This window comes from Coffea arabica, chromosome 7e (assembly GCF_036785885.1).
Source record: "Coffea arabica cultivar ET-39 chromosome 7e, Coffea Arabica ET-39 HiFi, whole genome shotgun sequence".
In the NCBI taxonomy this organism is placed as follows: Eukaryota; Viridiplantae; Streptophyta; class Magnoliopsida; order Gentianales; family Rubiaceae; genus Coffea; species Coffea arabica.
The window spans coordinates 43,111,925-43,130,558 of NC_092323.1; positions in this window are offsets into that span (position 1 = coordinate 43,111,925).

The window sequence follows — 18,634 nt, forward strand, 5'->3', positions numbered from 1 at the left end:
TACCCCAAACCCGTACCTTGCCTAGAATACGACGACGGTCGCCATACCCCAAAGAGTATAATTCTCCAAGATACAAGGTATCAAGAATCATTACATCTTATTTGCGGAAGCAATAGAAAATCTAGTGTGGAACTTATTTCTATTAATACATAAATAAAAATTAAATGATTAAGTAATCATTCTATTGAGCCATATATGCTCATTATTAACATCACAGATCCAAATATAACATTTATTCAATGACTATTTGATTATTTTACTAGCAATCCAACTCCAGCAAACCCAGTCACCATCAGCCTTAACAAACTCATATATGTACTCATCCTCTACATAAAATGTTAAAATATTGGGATGAGCATCAACTTGCTCGATGAGTAAAACATACCGCCCTTGTTAGACCGAGTATGTTACATATATATACAGTTATACATTTCCAGAAGTTATACACGTAAACATACAATTTTAAGGAGAGCAAACATTCTTTGCACATTAGTATCATCTATAAACAATAATTAAATAGTTAATGGCTCTTAATAGTTACACGCCTTCATCAGCACTGAGTATTCAGTCTAGTGATTGACCCCACTAGAACGGGCAGTAAAAGGGACCTCTGGAGTATCCTTTGACCAATATTGCACTTTACTTTACATTGAAATTAGCAGGACAATAGCCCCTACCGATTATGTCATGACCATTAAAGCCGTTCCATTAATATTCACACTTAATCAAGTCAAATTACATAACATTGTATAAGCATGGACATCTTATATACATTTTGATCTCATAGCAAAAAAAAAAACAATTAGCTTCAACAAATATAGCCATACAAGTTCCTTTTTCATATAGAGAAAGTAAACACCTTGTTAAACGTTGCCAACACGATTTTAGAAAAATACAAAGGGGTAAATCCCACTCACTTCAATCAATTTGGAAGAAAGTCCTACTAGGGTTCTTGATCCTTGCCTTCTATCCCTAGAGAGATAACATGTAAATCTATTACTGTAAACATATTGACTGCTCGTCACTTATTTCTTTAATACATCCCCTATAGATATTTTAACCTAGGACACCTAACATTCCTAAACGAGTAAAGTTTCTATATCTAATATTTCCCTTTTAAGTAAGCTTCCTATTTTACAAATATCCTCTCTTGAAAAGTTACTATTTTTGGTAAGTCTAAACAACTTCGGAAAGAATCCTAATTTAGGTCAATATTCTTGGAAAAATCAATCATTAAGAAAAGTTTAGTTAATTTAGTTAAGTCTTTATTTTAGGAAGGTCATGAATAAAATTTAGGAAAGTCCATAACTTTGAAAGTCATTTATTTTAGGAATTAAAAGGCCAATACATTTAGTTTCATTCTTGATTATACGCATATAAATCAGTGGATACATTATTTAGTCACCAGTCATGCTCATATGGATTAGTCACGTAACTTGCAATTGAACTCGGATACAAATAGTCTGACATAATCTATTATAACTCATCAAATATTAGAAAAATCATACTGACTACCCTTCCTACTAGTGAGAAGAGATTTATGAAACATTTTGGACTCTTTAAACTAATGGCTAGAGAGATTATTAGGCACATGACTATAAAATTCTAAGTCTTTAATATTTCAATAATCAACATGATATGAACTATAATTTGCTTGTAATCTAATGACTAGTATTTGAACTGCAAGTCATGATGGAAAATCTAAAGAGACTTAATATCAGCAATCCAAATTGATTTGAAGTCCATCTAGTGAAAAGTGCATGGTAAATAACAAATTCTATGCATCCAATATGATTAATCACATTTGGGTTACAAAATGATCTCACGGACAACCTAAAACAAAATCAATCTCTTAAGGGATCTATACATTTTCTATTAATAACTACTAATAGATTAGTCAAAACAAAATCAATTGAATCGATCAGGACATGAACTTATCAACAAATTCCATAAGGTTCGAGATCCAATTAGTTCTACTAAAATTCACAGGTATGATAAATCTTAAAATCTGAATTGACAAGAATAAAATCTTAGTCTTACTTGTGTTGTAGTCATAAGTTGTTATCTAATTTCGAAGTTCCATCTCCTCCCTCTTTTCATCTTCCACAAGCTTGCTCACTCTCTCCGTCAAACTCACCTTTGTGTTTGTTAGTTTGCCAGAGAAAGGAAGAGATGATTTAGTCTTGTGTATTGGGTATATATAAGCATCAAATTAGTAGTGTTGTGTCAATACTCAATTAAAAAGTTAACGTCCTAATTATTAGTTGATAATATATTCTAAGTGGATTGATTGAGATTTGATTAGCAATCAGACATAAATGCTATTAATTGTATTTTAAATCTTACCATAGGAAATATCCTAATTAGTAATGGAAGTAGGCTTGATTAATGATTGACTGGCAATTAGTGATACTAACTGTAATTAGAAACCTTACCATGAAAATTAAAGAGAAGAATTGACTACATTTATTAAATCTTATTACTAGCGTTTAGTAGTATGACTAGGTTCCTTTGCCTAAAAAATATGCTAAAGGTGTGATTTTAGGACATTACACATTTTTTAGTACACCTATAGGATACTTGATTGTCCTATCCATCAACTGGAACATAATATATTAGTAACATTTAGTTCAGTTAATCCCTAACTTTCTAGCAATAGACAAAGGGATCAAATATACACTTGCATCTAAATCACATAAAGCACTTGAAAACTCAATATTACTAGTAGTGCAATGTATAGAAAAACTACCGGGATCCTTTAACTTAGGTGAAAGTTTGTTTTGAATGACTACACTACATTCCTCCATCAATGCAATTACCTCACCATCCATAAGCTTCCTTTTCCTGAGCATGATATTCTTCAAAAATCAAGCATAAGAAGGAATCTAAACAATAGCATCAAGGAAAGGAATATTAATATATAGTTGCTTGAAAATCTTCAAAAACTTATACAAACTCCCATTCTTCCTTCTCTTGCTTAAGCCTGCGAGGAAAGGGTATAGAAAATTCAATATTAACACTAGGATAAACTTTAGGAATAGGTAAATCCACATCAATAACTACATAATCTTTCTCCTTGTTAATTTCTCTTTTTTCACTTTTTTTCCTTTTTCTTATTCTCACAAGATACACCAAGGTCGAGATCCTCCAATTGCTTGCCATTTCTGAGAGTGATGGCATTAATTTGCTCTCTAGAATTCATCTTAGTCTTATTTGGTTGCTGTCCAGGTTGCCTAGGGTTCAATATATTTGACCAATTTGGAGTTCAATGTTCCTATACATGTTGTTCATTTGGTCAAACCAACCCTCAACTCTCTCGAATCTTTTCGCAGTGGAATTAGCTAACTTTTCAATTTTTCTATCCGTCTCACTAGCAAACTTGACCAATTTCTCATTTGTGCTACTAGATAATGTCTCAATCGCCAACTCCTGCACTAGCTTAGTCTCCACGGGTGGTTGTTTTGGTTGGAAGCCAGGTAGATTTGTCAACCTTTGTTGGTTCCCTTGCTCTTTCCATCTAATATTGGGATGATTTTGCCACCCTGGAATGTAGGTACTAGAATACGGATTGTTTTGTGGTTGATAATTAAAATTGTTGAGATACTATACCTGTTCAATACTAGCACAAACAAAGAGTTCATGATTACCTCCACACATAGAAGAACATGTAACACTTACATTGAAATTGGAACTAGAACTAGCAACGACATGCTTATTAAGCATTTTCACTACATTGTCCAATTTTGTAGACAACAAGTTGACAGAGTCCAGCTCATACATACTAGCTGTTCGCTTAGCAATGCCTCTTTCATTAGCCCACTGAAAATTATTTGCGGCCATCTCCTCAATTAATTGTTGAGCTTCCTCAGTCAATTTACCCATCAAAGTTCCATTGACTACTACATCAACATGAGTCTTTGTCAGATAGGTGAGTCCATTGTAGAATATTTGGACAATGAGCCAATTGGATAAACCATGGTGTGAGCATCTTCATTGTAATTCTCAAATTTGCTCCCAAGCCTTGTATGATGTTTCTTCTTCTTGACAAAAAATAGTTATATCCATACAAAGTTTATAGTTTTGCTGAGTGGAAAGAATTTATTTAAGAAGGCTTTGACAAATCGGCCCAAGTAGTGAAGGTGCTAGATGAATGTAATTGTAACCAAACTTTGTCTTTATCTCTTAACAGAAATGGGAACAATCTAAGCCTAATTGCATTATTCCTTACCTCGTTGAACTTGATTGTGTCACATATTTTCAAGAATGTAGACAAATGAGAGTTAGGGTCTTCGGTTGCATTATCTTCACATTGAGATTATTGGACCATTTGAATTAGTACAGGTTTAGGGTGCGTTTAATAAAACTAAAGTCTAAAAGCTAAAATCTAAAATCTAAATCCATTAAGTTATTAAATTATTAAATACTAAATTTGATACGCGTTTGAGTGTATATCACATTAAGTGATAAGTGAATAGTTTATCATTTATTTTTGTGAGCAACTTTTGCCTAGGAAATTTAGTGCCACTTGTTCAATTTTTGGTTATCAAATGCATCTGAACATATTAAGATCTGAATCCATTAATTGTAAGTGTTGAATCCATTAAGTTTAATCTCAAAATTATTAGAATTTACAGTAGGTCTTATAATGCTTGTTTGTAAACCATCAGCTCCTAGCAAAGCAAAGTCCTATAATGCTCTTCTTTTCGCCTTCTCAACCATAGGTTCAATTCTTGGAAGTTTAATTATTATTTCACCTTCACTTTGAGTCTCCACAGTTTCTCGTAGTGCTTGTCTTTGTTGCCTCCTTAGGATTCTTTCAATTTTGGAATCCAATGGAACAGTTACCCATAGTGTTATGTGCATACACCACAAGGAATTACAATCAAGAACTTAACCAAAAATAAAGCCAAACAATAAATTACCATAAACTACTCTATCTACAATGTCTAAAGGTATTCACAATATAACACAATGTCTAGAATAATAAAGCTCGTATAGCTTCAATATTGTCGTGATTCTTGGCAACAATGCCAAAAACTTGACGAGATTCTAACCTGCTCTCTAAATTTTATTTTAATTCCCTTGTTCCCATGAAGTATACAAGTCATGATTCGTAGTGCTATGAAGTTATGATCGATCCCATGAGAATCACTTTCAACTACTAAGGCTTTGATTATCTAGACTAATCAAGAATTTTAACTAAGTAAAACGGTAACAATGCAAGCAAAATTAACAACTTGAACAAACTCAACTAAACACAAATGACTTAGGGTACAAATCCACTATGTAAACCTAATCATAGATGAAATGATCAATTATCACTAATCCACTTGTCTTCCTAAGGATGCATTTTACTCACGCCGTTGGAACTCGCTCTCGCGAATGAACTAAATCTAGCCAACACTATAGTTTCCCTACTCTCTTGATGAAATCACAGGTGACGACTAAATCTATATCTAGAAATGCCAATAAGATCTACCTAAGTGCATCTTCATTATTTTCATTTGTCTAGTTCTTAGGCTACACCTATTCCATTTCCATAATTGTCAAATGGTTTCATAGATTAACAACTATCATGGCTTGCAAATCATGATTAAGCATTCGCAATTGTTAAAGCAAGAATAGGTGAACTGGCAAATACAAGATATAGTAATAATCAACTTTGTTCAACCATAATTAAGGCACATATAGGTTCATCCATCCCTCGAGCAAGAAGATTTAGCTAGACATAGAGATTTAACAATAAAATTCATATTTTCAATAATGCAACAATAAACAGAGTAAATAGGAAGAAATGCAAATTCAAGTGAAGAAACAAGATCTATAAGATTTATCATCTTCGTTGCTATCAAAAATACATTATTGCATCAAGAGTTCTTCAAAGAAACAGAAACTAGAGTTAAAATTAAAACTATTCTAAGTTAAACTAAGCTAGAGAGGTAAAGTTGTTCTTCATGTCTAAGAACTAAACTCTTTCCTCAATAATGTGTTTCTTCTTGTCAAAGAGTCAAGAAAAGAGGTTCCTAGAACCCCAAAAGGCTGATACAAATCATTGCTATATATCAGATTAAGAGTGAATAAAGAAACCAAAGTTCAAATAAGTTGGTAACTTACGCCTGACAACAAATCCTCGGGAGTTTGTGTATAAACCATGGGGGTTTGTAAGAAACCCTCAGGGGATTCTCCCAGGATTTGTTTTCCCCTATTTCGCTATTGAATTTGAATTCTCTGCCCACAATCCCTTGCGGCAACCACCAGAATCGATGATAATCCCTCCGGAGTTTCTTTTTATCTTTTTCTATGACTTTCCATTCTTCATCTTTTCAAATACTTGATTTGCGCCACCTCTTTTAATCTTTGTTGTGACTTCTTAAGTTTCTAATCATCACTTCATTAGTCTTCCATTTTACTTCCAATTGAGTTTGATCATTTTACCCTACAAAAATAAAGAAATTTGTGACTAAAATGATAAAATCACAACTAATCCATCTATCAACTCAAGATGCAAATTAGAGACCAAAATGAGCAACTTATATAATTTAACTTCACAAATTGACTCGAAAACAATATGAAACACCTTTAAAAATATTCAGAAAATTAGCCCTTATCAACAACTTTCTCTACAACTTGGAAACCAATTCCCATGCGACTTTAACAATTAAATCTTAGCTCAAATTTGACATCAATATGTAATATACCAAAAATGCTAATCAATGTAGATTTCTAATTAGTTTGGTTTAAATTATTCCAACACTCTATATCAAAATCTCTAGAAAGACATTCCATAAGGATTCCTTGTATGCCAAAAAGTTTAAGGTTGATCAGCATATACTATCAATGTGAAAATATCAATGTTGAACTTTTGGGAACATAGCCTTTTCTCTGTCTTATATTTTTATAGACTGATTTTATAGAAACTCAAAATCCGAATTCAAAAAGCATGTCTTTTGTAATACACTATATTAGTAAGGGTCCAAGTTTTTGTGGACTGCTCCAAGTTTTTCCATACTTAGTATGAAATGTTTGTATGGTGGCTAGTGTGTACTACTAAATTTATTAATCTTACATATTTGATGATTGCTATCTTTATTCCACCCATGTGAGGCATTGAAGTTTTAATTTCATCCAACAATAAAGCCTCTTCTCTATATGTTGGACTGATATCTTGGATACTTGATGGAAGGAACACCTTTCCACTATAACCTGACAGCCTATTGCATAACATCATAGAGAGAGAAAAAAGAAACAAGTCATTGCATGAAAGAAACCATATCATAAAAATCACCCAATAAACCATAGCTTTTATACAAAAATAAGGGTAAAGTGCACAACATGTCATCCAACTTTTCATAATCTTATTTAACCCACTATACTATTTGTTATTTCAATTCACCCACAAATTATTAAAGGTGTTCAACTAGGCCACTTTATCTTTTTTTCTTTGGGACATTTTCATCACATTTAAGACAAAATTAGTATAGTGAGTTCGATGAAATTTTAGAAAAGTTCAGTGATCGTTGGCATGCTTTTTTGAAAACAATTTCTAAAATTAAAGAAGAATAAATGGAAAAATAAATTTCTCAACAAAGACAATTATAGCAAAAGTTATCATTGCATTCATAAACCATTTGGCAAAAAAATAGAAATATTTAGCAACAAAAAGTCAAGTTACATTATAAAAATCAAAAGAATTTTTTTTTTAAAAAAAGTACGAGAAAATATCTGGGAAATTATTGTTGTTATGAATTGGTAGAGAAAAAAAAAATATCTCATTATAAAAGGAAAATTTTCCTTCAAGCTTTGTAATTTTTTTTTGTTTTGCTCTTTTATTTCCTTGCTAAAATACTTCTATTATATTGCCAAAAAAATAGGAACGCAATGGTCCCTTTTGCCATGATAACTTGTTGCTAAGAAATTGCATTATCCTTTTACTCTTCTTTAGTTTCAAAACAATTTTCCAAAAAAGAATGCCAATCCTCACTAAACTTTAGTAAAATTTTATTTAACCCACCATACTATTTTTTGTCTTCAAAGTGACAAAAATGCCCCTATATTTGACCCAGAAAATTGACGCAATGACCCAATTGAACACTTTAAAAGTTTAATGGGTCATTTGACAAAAAATAGTAAAATAATCCAAATAAGATTTTGAAAAAGTTTAGTGACTACGGACGCACTAATGAACATGCTGGTAGACGTAGCAAAATGGATCCATCCACCAATCCTTCCACATAAACTAACCTTAAATGGATTTGGATGACCCATAGGGGTGTTCATGGACCTCCGAGAAACCAGTCGATTTGTAATTTTATTGATCCTAGCGACAACTAGTGGTTCAGCAAAATTGTATTCCATACCCTAACCATGTTCAATTGATTAACAGCTAACTGGTTAACCAATAGGATAGGGTCGGATATATAGGGTAATATAACCCTCTTGTATTTGTAGGAAAAAGAAAAACAGAATTAGATTAACAAAGAAAATGATACAATAGCTGTCCAAATTAATAAAATTGTTTAATCCTAGAACTCTAGAAAAACAACCAACAAAATAGAAAATAAAAAACACAATAGATAATTAAAACATGAAATATTCCAAATATTTATTTCCATTTTTTATACTCCTTGAAATCTATTAATTCATTTTTTATTTAGGATGACAAGTTTCTTTACAACAAAAAATGTAAGCTCTAAAAATTAAAAACACAATAAATAGAGCGGTGAAGTGGATAGAATTTATGAGAAAGGAAAAGAAATTTTGAAGAAAGAGATAAAATAGAATAGTAGAGTAAATGAAATTAGTGTCAACGAATTAGTGTCAATGAAAATAGGAAATGGACAAAGTAAATGAAAGATAGGGTTAAATATACAAGTTTATAAGTTGTGAAAAATAAAATGTCTAATGGCATAGGGGCTCATAAATTAAATTATTAGTAAATGATTAAACAATTATGGATTGAGGTTTGAACACTGGTTATCTTAACCAATTATGGATTGAGGTTTGGATACTGGTTATGTTAACCAATCTTGCACATATGCGAGTAAGTTTAGCTAACTGTGATTTTTGAAAATTAAAAATCATACCCTAACCTAATTTTTCAAATAGGTTCGGGTAACCTAACCATTTTAAAAAATACGGGTTGGTTACTTTATTTTTCAATTTGGACCAATTCAATTTTCTCGACTACTCACTTTTCGGTTGAACACCCCTAATGACCCATAAAAATTCAATTTTTTAAATGGATAATATCTAAATCCAATTATATTGGTGAATTTAAATGGATTATCCATGTCATCCATATGTATCCACTTAATTTCAAAAAGAGAAAACACTTCCCGTGATTGCAACTATTAGAAGCCAAATTTTATGGGACTATTATATTCTCTCTTTCATAGGTTCCTCATTTGCCAATAGCATTAATTGAATTTTTTTTGTTTCTAATTTCTAGACTTCCTTTACCTTTTTGAAAATTATATTTTAGTCTCTATTCTTTTTCTTTTTAATAAACTCTTACACAGAAATGGGTGCAAACACATTCTTTAGTACGGAAGAAGCTAGAATGCATCAAACAATATGAAATTAAATTTTATTCTTTTATTCTTTTATTTATATAAATTAAGAATTTTTCTAATACGTGTCTTCGCGGCATTGGTTAAGACGTATGAATGATACCTAACTTGTCATGTAAATTCATACACTCACATTTATTACCTCTATTTAAATACTTTCCCAAATTTATTTTCACTTTTATAGGAAAAAAATTGAAGCTATCTTACTCATTAGCCAAACTCTTTTATAAAAGTGGCTTTATTTTGTTTATCTAGGTGTCAAGTAAGGGAATTATAGTTTATAGATGGCCCAACAATATAGCCTTTCTATAGTTTTTCTTAGCAATTAAATTAGAAAATTTCTCATTGAAAATGAAAAGCATACACTTTATCATAGGTCCTTATTATCATTTCATCTTTTATTCAGGCAACATTTTTTTTGTAGCTAAATTTTATGTATGAAAATAAAAAACGTGAAACCTCATTGTTTCCTCATTTTGTTAAAATTTACTAGAATTAAGATTACAATAGAGATTTCAAAATTTTTGAAATATGTTTTTTTGTTCAATACTTGGATCTTTAATTTAGGACTTGGGAGGATACATGGTTAAATGGATGGATCGTGCTTTTACATTGTCCGTCTAAATAGCATCCTTGTAGATCCATTTATTAAATGATTTTAATTGGATTGGATCAATTTGATTCACTATCCATTTAACCAAAACTATTTATCAACCATGTATCCATTTTGTCACTTATCGTTGGAAGGGTAATGGTGGCTTGTAAGTGTGATCAATGAATTAAGACGGGAAACAAGGAAATTTGATGTAGAAAGGTTCCACATTTTCATCTTATAACTCTTTTTCTTATGATAAAGGTTCCACATTTTCATCTTATGACTCGTTTGTTGGAAAAAAAAAGACTCTTTGTGTTGATTTTGGTTTAAGAGAGTGAGAAAGCCAGAGATATTGGTGTTGTTAAGAACATCAAAATCATTTGTTCATTTGGCCCTTCATGTTTAACTATTAGCCATTAACCCTGGATTAAGATCATGCACTACTGATGATGACCAAACTAATGCCATTTTTGAAGCACTACAGATGATCACCAAACTAATGCCATTTTTGAAATCTGCATATGTGCTCCCTGTTCTTTGCAAAGAATAGCACCTTTAGACTTGAAGACATTTGGAAGCGCCTAAAGGATTGGTTCTATGGAGAAACCTGAGTGCATATGGTCCAATTTATGGTTAGCCTAGTCATTTATAAAACATTTTGATAGCTACCCCAATTCCCAATTTAAGGTGAGAACATTGGCTGTCCTTCTGCTGTATATTCTAGTTGAACTAGCGTGTGCAACTCATAGATATCCTCAAATTCCAGTCGAAGTTGTAGAAAAATTAACACTACATTGTGAGGACCCGAATTTTATTTTACTTACTTTTATTTTATTTTACTGGCTTAATTAATTAATTATTTATTCATTTGGTCCAATTAAATTATTTCATCCTTTTTAATTGCATTTGCATGGAACACTGTCTCATTTTATATTTTTAAAAACGTTTGCTAGTAAATTTAATTTTTCTACGGATCGATTAGTGAGAAATAGTGAATACATGTTTTTTGAGGCAAAATTTGTGAGGACTTGTAAAATCCCCCATATTTTTCTTAAAATTCCCTTTTATTTGGAATTCATTACTTTACAATAACTTTACTACTAATTTACTCCCTCAATAGTTGGAATAAAGAATAGAATTAAGAGTTTTCCCTATTCTTTTATAGTTAGGGTAAACTAGGATTTTTACGTCTTTTGGTAGTGTGATTAATTGGTAAGGAGTATGTACTAAATTGGGTGGTTAAGAGTAATTTTTCTATAAGGGGAAGTGTGTGATTAGAACTGATAATAAAAAGTTAGTGAATCATAAGTTAAAACACTAGTACGGGCGAATTAAGGAAAATCGGTTTGAACCGACGTGTACCGTTTGCTACCGATTGAACACACCACTTGAACACTACTTTATTATCTTAATCTCCTTGTTTTTATTTCAGCTAATTAACTCTAAAATATCCCTTAAACCAGCCACAATCTTTGACCAAAGAAAGGGAGAAAAGAAAAAAAATTGAAAGGAAATCTAGTTGCGACACTTGTCGGAAATCTAAAAGATGTTGACCAAGCCAACTTTCTTTCTTCTTATCTTCCATTTTGGCTCATTTTACTTACTTCAATTTCAACCTTGATTTTGGCCTTGTTTGAGTTGAATCCAAAAATCTAAACCGATTAAACCTTCACTTTGGTACTTAGGAAGCTTTGTGTGGTAAAAGTTTTGGAAGAAAGGGATGTGGTTTTCACTTACAAGCAGCTATTGGAAGGTATCATGATTGCCTTTCCTTTTCTCTTCCTTAATCTTGTTTAAATTTGGATAGAAACTTATGTTCTTGGCTTATTATGGTTAATGATTCAGTTTTGGATGATATAGCGGAAGGGTTAGCTAGGGTTTATATTTTCAGCCTTGATTATGGTTGTCTACCTAGTAATTGATAGTATTGAGCTAGTAATTGATGGTTTTGATGATATAATACTTGATGGTATTGAGCTAGGATATGAATTTTTAGAGTAGAAGTGAACTGCCAGCATTGATGATGAATCTGTCCTGTTTCTGACCTGCATATTTGTCCATATTAGAGGCCGAATCAGGTTTTGCTCAAAACATGAAAGTTGTAGTGAATGGAGTTAAATATCTGCCTGTAAAATTTCAGCTCAATCGGAGCACTGTAGTCTGTGAAATGACTAAATTACCCCTGACTGCCAAATGCCCTATTTCGCAGGCAGCTTTCTGTTTTTTATGAGATTGTACATTTTGACCCTGAAAATGCACGAACTGGGTATCAATGTTTTCATAATAAATGTAGATTTCTGTCTTAGCTTCGAAACACCATAAAATTTGCCCCAATCCGATAAGCGTAGCTTCTGTTGTGATCAAAACGCCAAAAGACGTCAAACTTGCTATTTAGCTATTCGTCTTTAAAATCGGTTTTCGGTTGCATTGCTAGATTTGCCTTGTATTTGGATGACATTAAGCCTAGTTGAAGGGCTATTGTGTTAATATTGCTTATGTGTGATTTTGGGCTGAGTTGAAGAAAATAATGAAGCCATAAATAGATGGAAAATAGCGAAATACAAAGGGCATGCTGCCTAAATTTCTATTACTTGCTCTTATGAATATTAGTAAGATGTAAGGTTTGATTTTAGGGTTAGTTGGATTTCAAGTTACATATGTATCCTTGAATGTACTTCAATAATAGTAGGGGTGGGCACGGGTCGGCTACCCGCCCTTAATAAGTTTTGGCTGACCCGACCTTAAAATATCGGATCAGCCATTTTGCGACCCTAACCCGCTCCTAATATTTTCGGGTATCCGAAAAAAAGAAGCGGGTCATAGGGTACCCGCACCTAAAAAAAATTCCAATAAAAAATATTTTTCACTTAATATCAACATATTTTTCAATAAAAAAATGCTTTCTAATTAACATTGGTAGAGATATTATAATCAAAATCCATACGTCATCATTCTCACACATTTCATCCAATAATCAAACCGATCTCATAAATTTAGTACATATTAGAATTATAATATCTAATAGATAAAATGAAATTTTATGATAATTTTAAATATATCACCATTCTCACGCATTTCATCCTTTTATAACATAACAAACACAAGGATAATAAGTATTTGGCAACTTTCCAACTTCCTTAAGGATGTTATGATACAAGACTGCATCCAAAATGAGTCGATTGTGCAATCAAGTCCGGAAAAGAATTGAACAGAGCCAATAATTTTTGAAGTATAATCAAAATAATCTTGAAAAATTTTCACCAACTTTCTTACATCTTTGGAATAGACCTTATTGCATTAAAGGTGATGAAAAAGAAAAATAAATTTCTTGCACTAAAATAAAGGAGACAAATTTAAGAGACACAATTGCAATAAAATAAATAAATAAATGAAAGACACAAATGTTTTAATTGTCTAGCTAATAGAAAATTGGAGCTCCAAACACAAATTTTTGATTGAATTGATGAAAAATTTGCAAGAAAGATTGATGGAAGTAGAATAAAAATGAAAAATGATGAAAATGATGAACAATTTTTATGATAGAGTTTCACTAATTTTTCTTTGTTTTGTTCATTTTAATTCAGGTTTCACCAAGACTATTCGTTTTTTTAAAACAAGATAAGGAGAGGCGAATCATATGAGATTAGAATATGAGGTTGTGAACCACTTTACTTACATTTAGGATTAAAAATTATAAAAATTATATGATGAACCCTTATTTTTTTAATATTTATATAATATACCCAGCGGGTCAGGTACCCGCGGGTTTTTATTTTACCGATCCGTATCCGTATCCCTTTTTACGGGTACCCGATCCGCATCTGTCCCGCTAAGAAAAATCAGATCGGATATCCTATTTTTCGGATCGGATCGGATCGGGGTTCGTCGGGTTTCGAATCGGATCGGATTTTTTGCCCACCCCTAAATAATAGTATATGAGTTATTTTTTATCAAGATTTGGTATCAACTAAGATGAAAAGTGTTAGTTTTATCTCGAAAACTTTGAATTACATTTGCTCACTTCAATTTGGGATTGTATGAATGTTTGAAATAGAAATGAATGTAAGTATACGTCCCAAGTTTGGGAACTGTTATTTCACTTATTCTCGAGATTATACCTTATTTTATTTGAAGGGAATGAATTAGTCCTGATGAAAGTTGGATAGGCGACTCCCTGGGGTACACCCTAGGGGGAGGTGGGGTCGTCACAGATGGTATCAGAGCCACTTCGCGTGGTCTCTGTGCGGGGTGAATTTGGGCCAAGTGGTGTCATGTGAATGAGTAAGGCTTAAGTACTGTTTTAGAGCGAAAACTCTGAATCATGAATGTGATAGGTATAAACCCTTTATCTTGATATTTGGAAAAAATTAGATATGTATGTTGGGTAGGAATCTCAAGTGTGATGATTTACTCTTGGGACCGGCCGGCTCGAGTTGTGAATTATCTTATTTCGGATTCTTGTACCAGAGTACTCAAGAGTTGAGGGTAATGCTAAAGACGTGAGATCTCCACCGCGGGGAACAAGAACGGGCTAATGTTTTGCGAGAGCAAGTGCAAGAGGACAACGGACATCTAGTTCAGGTAGTAAGAGAAGTGAGACATCGGACGGAGAATAATTTAACCGAGTATAGGACAATATCGGCCAGAGAGAAGTGGAATCAGCTGATTTAGTGATGACCTAAGCTAGAAACGTAAGATCTTGAGGTTGTAGGAAATAAGTTAGGGTGGCTGGGACAGCATATCGTGTTTTTTTTCTAGTTTTGTCACTGTATTGCCACTGTATGTATTTTGCTCGTGACATGTCAATGCTTACATGTATAGTACTTGCTGCACTTGATTTTGTTCAACTTGATATGTATCTTTGTGAATTTGGTGTGTTATAGATATGCTAAGCATGTTTCCTTATCCTTGGTTTTATGGTTTAAAATTTTCTTCATCTTGCCATTTTAGCCAATTTATTTTGTTTACGTACTATATCACCTTTTGAAAAAAGAAAAGAGAGAGAAGGGTATGGAGGGTAGACGAAGTCAAGAATAAGGGGCTAGTCGAGGACATAGGGCTAGCCGTGGACATGGCGGTAGGCAAGTACAAGAACCAAGAGAAACAAGAGACGTGACAGTAGAGCAGCAACAGGAACTAAGGGTCGAAGCAGGGAACCAAGTAGCAACGGCAATACAATAAATAGCTAATATCTTAGCGCAATTAGTGGAGCAACAAGGCCGAACTCCAGTGAATCAGCCTAGGAATCCTGAGATAGGTGAGGACAGGGCCTTAGAGCGTTTCTTAAAGTTTTCTCCACCGAAATTCTTTGGAGGGTCTGACCCAGAAGTACCTGAAAGCTGGTTGGAGGCAATGATAAATATTTTTGTAACCTTGCATTATACAGAGGAAAGACAAGTGGCTTTTGCCATCTTTCAATTTGAAGGACCGGCTAGGGCATTATGGAATGTTATTAGGGCAAAGTGGGTAAAAGAACAGACGGCATGGACTTTGGTAAACTTTATAAGAGAGTTTAATGAAAAATACTTCCCACTTTTGGTCCAAGAGAAAATGGAGGATAATTTCATTAGGTTACACTAAGGAACCCTAAACGTGGCCGAATATGAAACACAATTCACTAAATTGTCTAAATTTGCTCCTAAATTAATAGCTACGAAGCAAAGAAAGGTGAGACGATTTGTACAGGGGTTAAATATGGAAATGCAAGAAGCTTTGGTGGCTGCACAAATTAATACATTCACGGAAGCCTTTGAAAAAGCTCAAAGAATTGAAATTGCGAGGGCGCAAGTGAAGGCTTTTCATGTGAGAAAGAGGAGTACACCTACTAGTACACCTGAGGAATCTAAGGAAAATGTAACGCCCTCCAAAGTAAGAAGAATGGACTTTCCGCACTACCCACCCTGGACATTAGGACAATTGGAAGAAGATTCTACAAGGGAAAGTCAAGTAGAAAAATGGCAACAAGAGGGAATATCTCGAGAAGGCCAAAATGTGGCTTCTTGCTTGGCTTGCGGATACTGTGGAAATGCTTGGTTTGTGGGAGTACCGACCATCAAATTAGCAACTGCCCGAACAAGCAGCAACGAGGGAATAATGCTCAATAAGGGGATAAAGCTAACCCTAGACAAGCTAATGAAAGACAGAACATACCGAAAGTACCAGCACGGGTATATGTCTTAAACGAGCAACCAGCTCTAGAGTCATCTGAGGCGATGGAAGGTAAAAATTTCGAGGACGAAATTTTCTTAAGGGGGAGAGAGTGTGAGGACTTGTAAAATTCCCCATATTTTTCTTGAATTTTCCTTTTATTTGGAATTCATTACTTTACAATAACTTTATTATTCATTTACTCCCTCATTAGTTGGAATAAAGAATAGAATTAAGAGTTTTTCCTTTTCTTTTATAGTTAGGGTAAACTAGGGTTTTTGCGTCTTTTGGTAGTGTGATTAATTGGTAAGGAGTATGTACTAAATTTGGTGGTTAAGATTAACTTTTCTATAAGGGGAAGTATGTGATTAGAAGTGATAATAAAAATTTACTGAATCATAAGTTAAAATACTAGTACGGGCGAGTTAAGGAAAAGCGATTTGAACCGATGTATACCGTTTGCTACCTATTGAACACACCACTTGAACACTGCTTTATTACCTTAATCTCCTTGTTTTTATTTAAACTAATTAACCCTAAAATATCCCTTAAACCGGCCACAATCGTTGACCAAAGAAAGGGAGAAAAGAAAAAAAATGAGAGGAAATCTAGTTGCGACACTTGTCGAAAATCTAAAAGATGTTGACCAAGCCAACTTTCTTTCTTCTTATCTTCCATTTTGGCTCATTTTGCTTCATTATTTCTTCTTATGGCCGAGAGTTAAGAGGAGAAAAAGAGAGAAGAAACACTTCATTTTCAACCTTGATTTTGGCCTTGTTTGAGTTGAATTCAAAAATCTAAACCGATTAAACCTTCACTTTGGTACTTAGGAAGCTTTGTGTGGTAAAAGTTTTGGAAGAAAGGGGTGTGATTTTCACTTACAAGCAGCTATTAAATGGTATCATGATTGCCTTTCCTTTTCTCTTCCTTAATCTTGTTTAAATTTGGATAGAAGCGTATGTTCTTGGCTTATTATGGTTAATGATTCAGTTTTGGATGATATAGTGGAAGCGTTAGCTAGGGTTTACATTTTCAGCCTTGATTATGGTTGTCTACCTAGTAATTGATAGTATTGAGCTAGTAATTGATGGTTTTGATGATATAGTACTTGATAGTATTGAGCTAGGATATGAATTTTTAGAGTAGAAGTGAATTGCCAGCATTGATGATGAATCTGCCCTGTTTCTGACCTGCATATTTTTCCATGTTAGAGGGCAAATCAGGTCTTTCTCAAAACATGAAATTTGTAGGGAATGAAGTTAAATATCTGCCTGTAAAATTTCATCTCAATCGGAGTATTGTAGCATGTAAAATGACTAAATTACCCCTGACTGCCAAAGGCCCTATTTCGCGTGCAGTTTTTTGTTTTCTCTGAGATTGCACATTTTGACCCTGAAAATGCACGAACTGGGTTTCAATGTCTTCATAAGAAATGTAGGCCTCCATCTTAGATTCGAAATATCATAAAATTTGCCCCAATCCGATAAGCGTAACTTCAGTTGTGACCAAAACGTCAAAAGACGTCAAACCTGCTATTTAGCTATTCGTCTTTAAAACTGGTTTCCGGTTGCATTGCTAGACTTGCCTTGTATTTGGATGACATTAAGCCTAATTGAAGGGCTATTGTGTTAATATTGCTTATGTGTGATTTTGGGCTGAGTTAAGGAAAATAATGAAGCCATAAATGGTTGAAAATTAGTGAAATACAAAGGGCATGCTGCCCAAATTTCTATTACTTGCTCTTATGAAGATTAATAAGATGTAAGGTTTGATTTTAGGGTTAGTTGGATCTCAAGTTACATATATATCCTTGAATGTACTTCAATAGTAGTATATGAGTTGTTTTTGACCAAGATTTGGTATCAAATAAGATGAAAAGTGTTAGTTTTATCTCGAAAACTTTGAATTACATTTGCTCACTTCAATTTGGGATTGTATGAATGTTTGAGATAGAAATGAATGTAAGTATACGTCCTAAGTTTGGGAACTGTTATTTCACTTATTCTTGAGGTTATACCTTATTTTATTTGAAAGGAATGAATGAGTTCTGGCGAGAGTTGGGCAGGCGACTCCCTGGGGTACGCCCTAGGGGGAGGTGGGGTCGTCACAAAATTCGGCTCGAAAGTGCAGTGGTCTTGGAGAATTAAGGATGATTAATAGTAGACTAAAAAAAATTAATTGAGAGATTAGTGGTGAGTGAGTTAAATTAAACTCAATTAAGAGCACTAATTGCCCACTATTTATTTGTTTACTTTTTGTACCAAAGCACCTTTATGTCATTTCTTTCTTACACTCCATCACTTCACCAACAACCCACACAAAC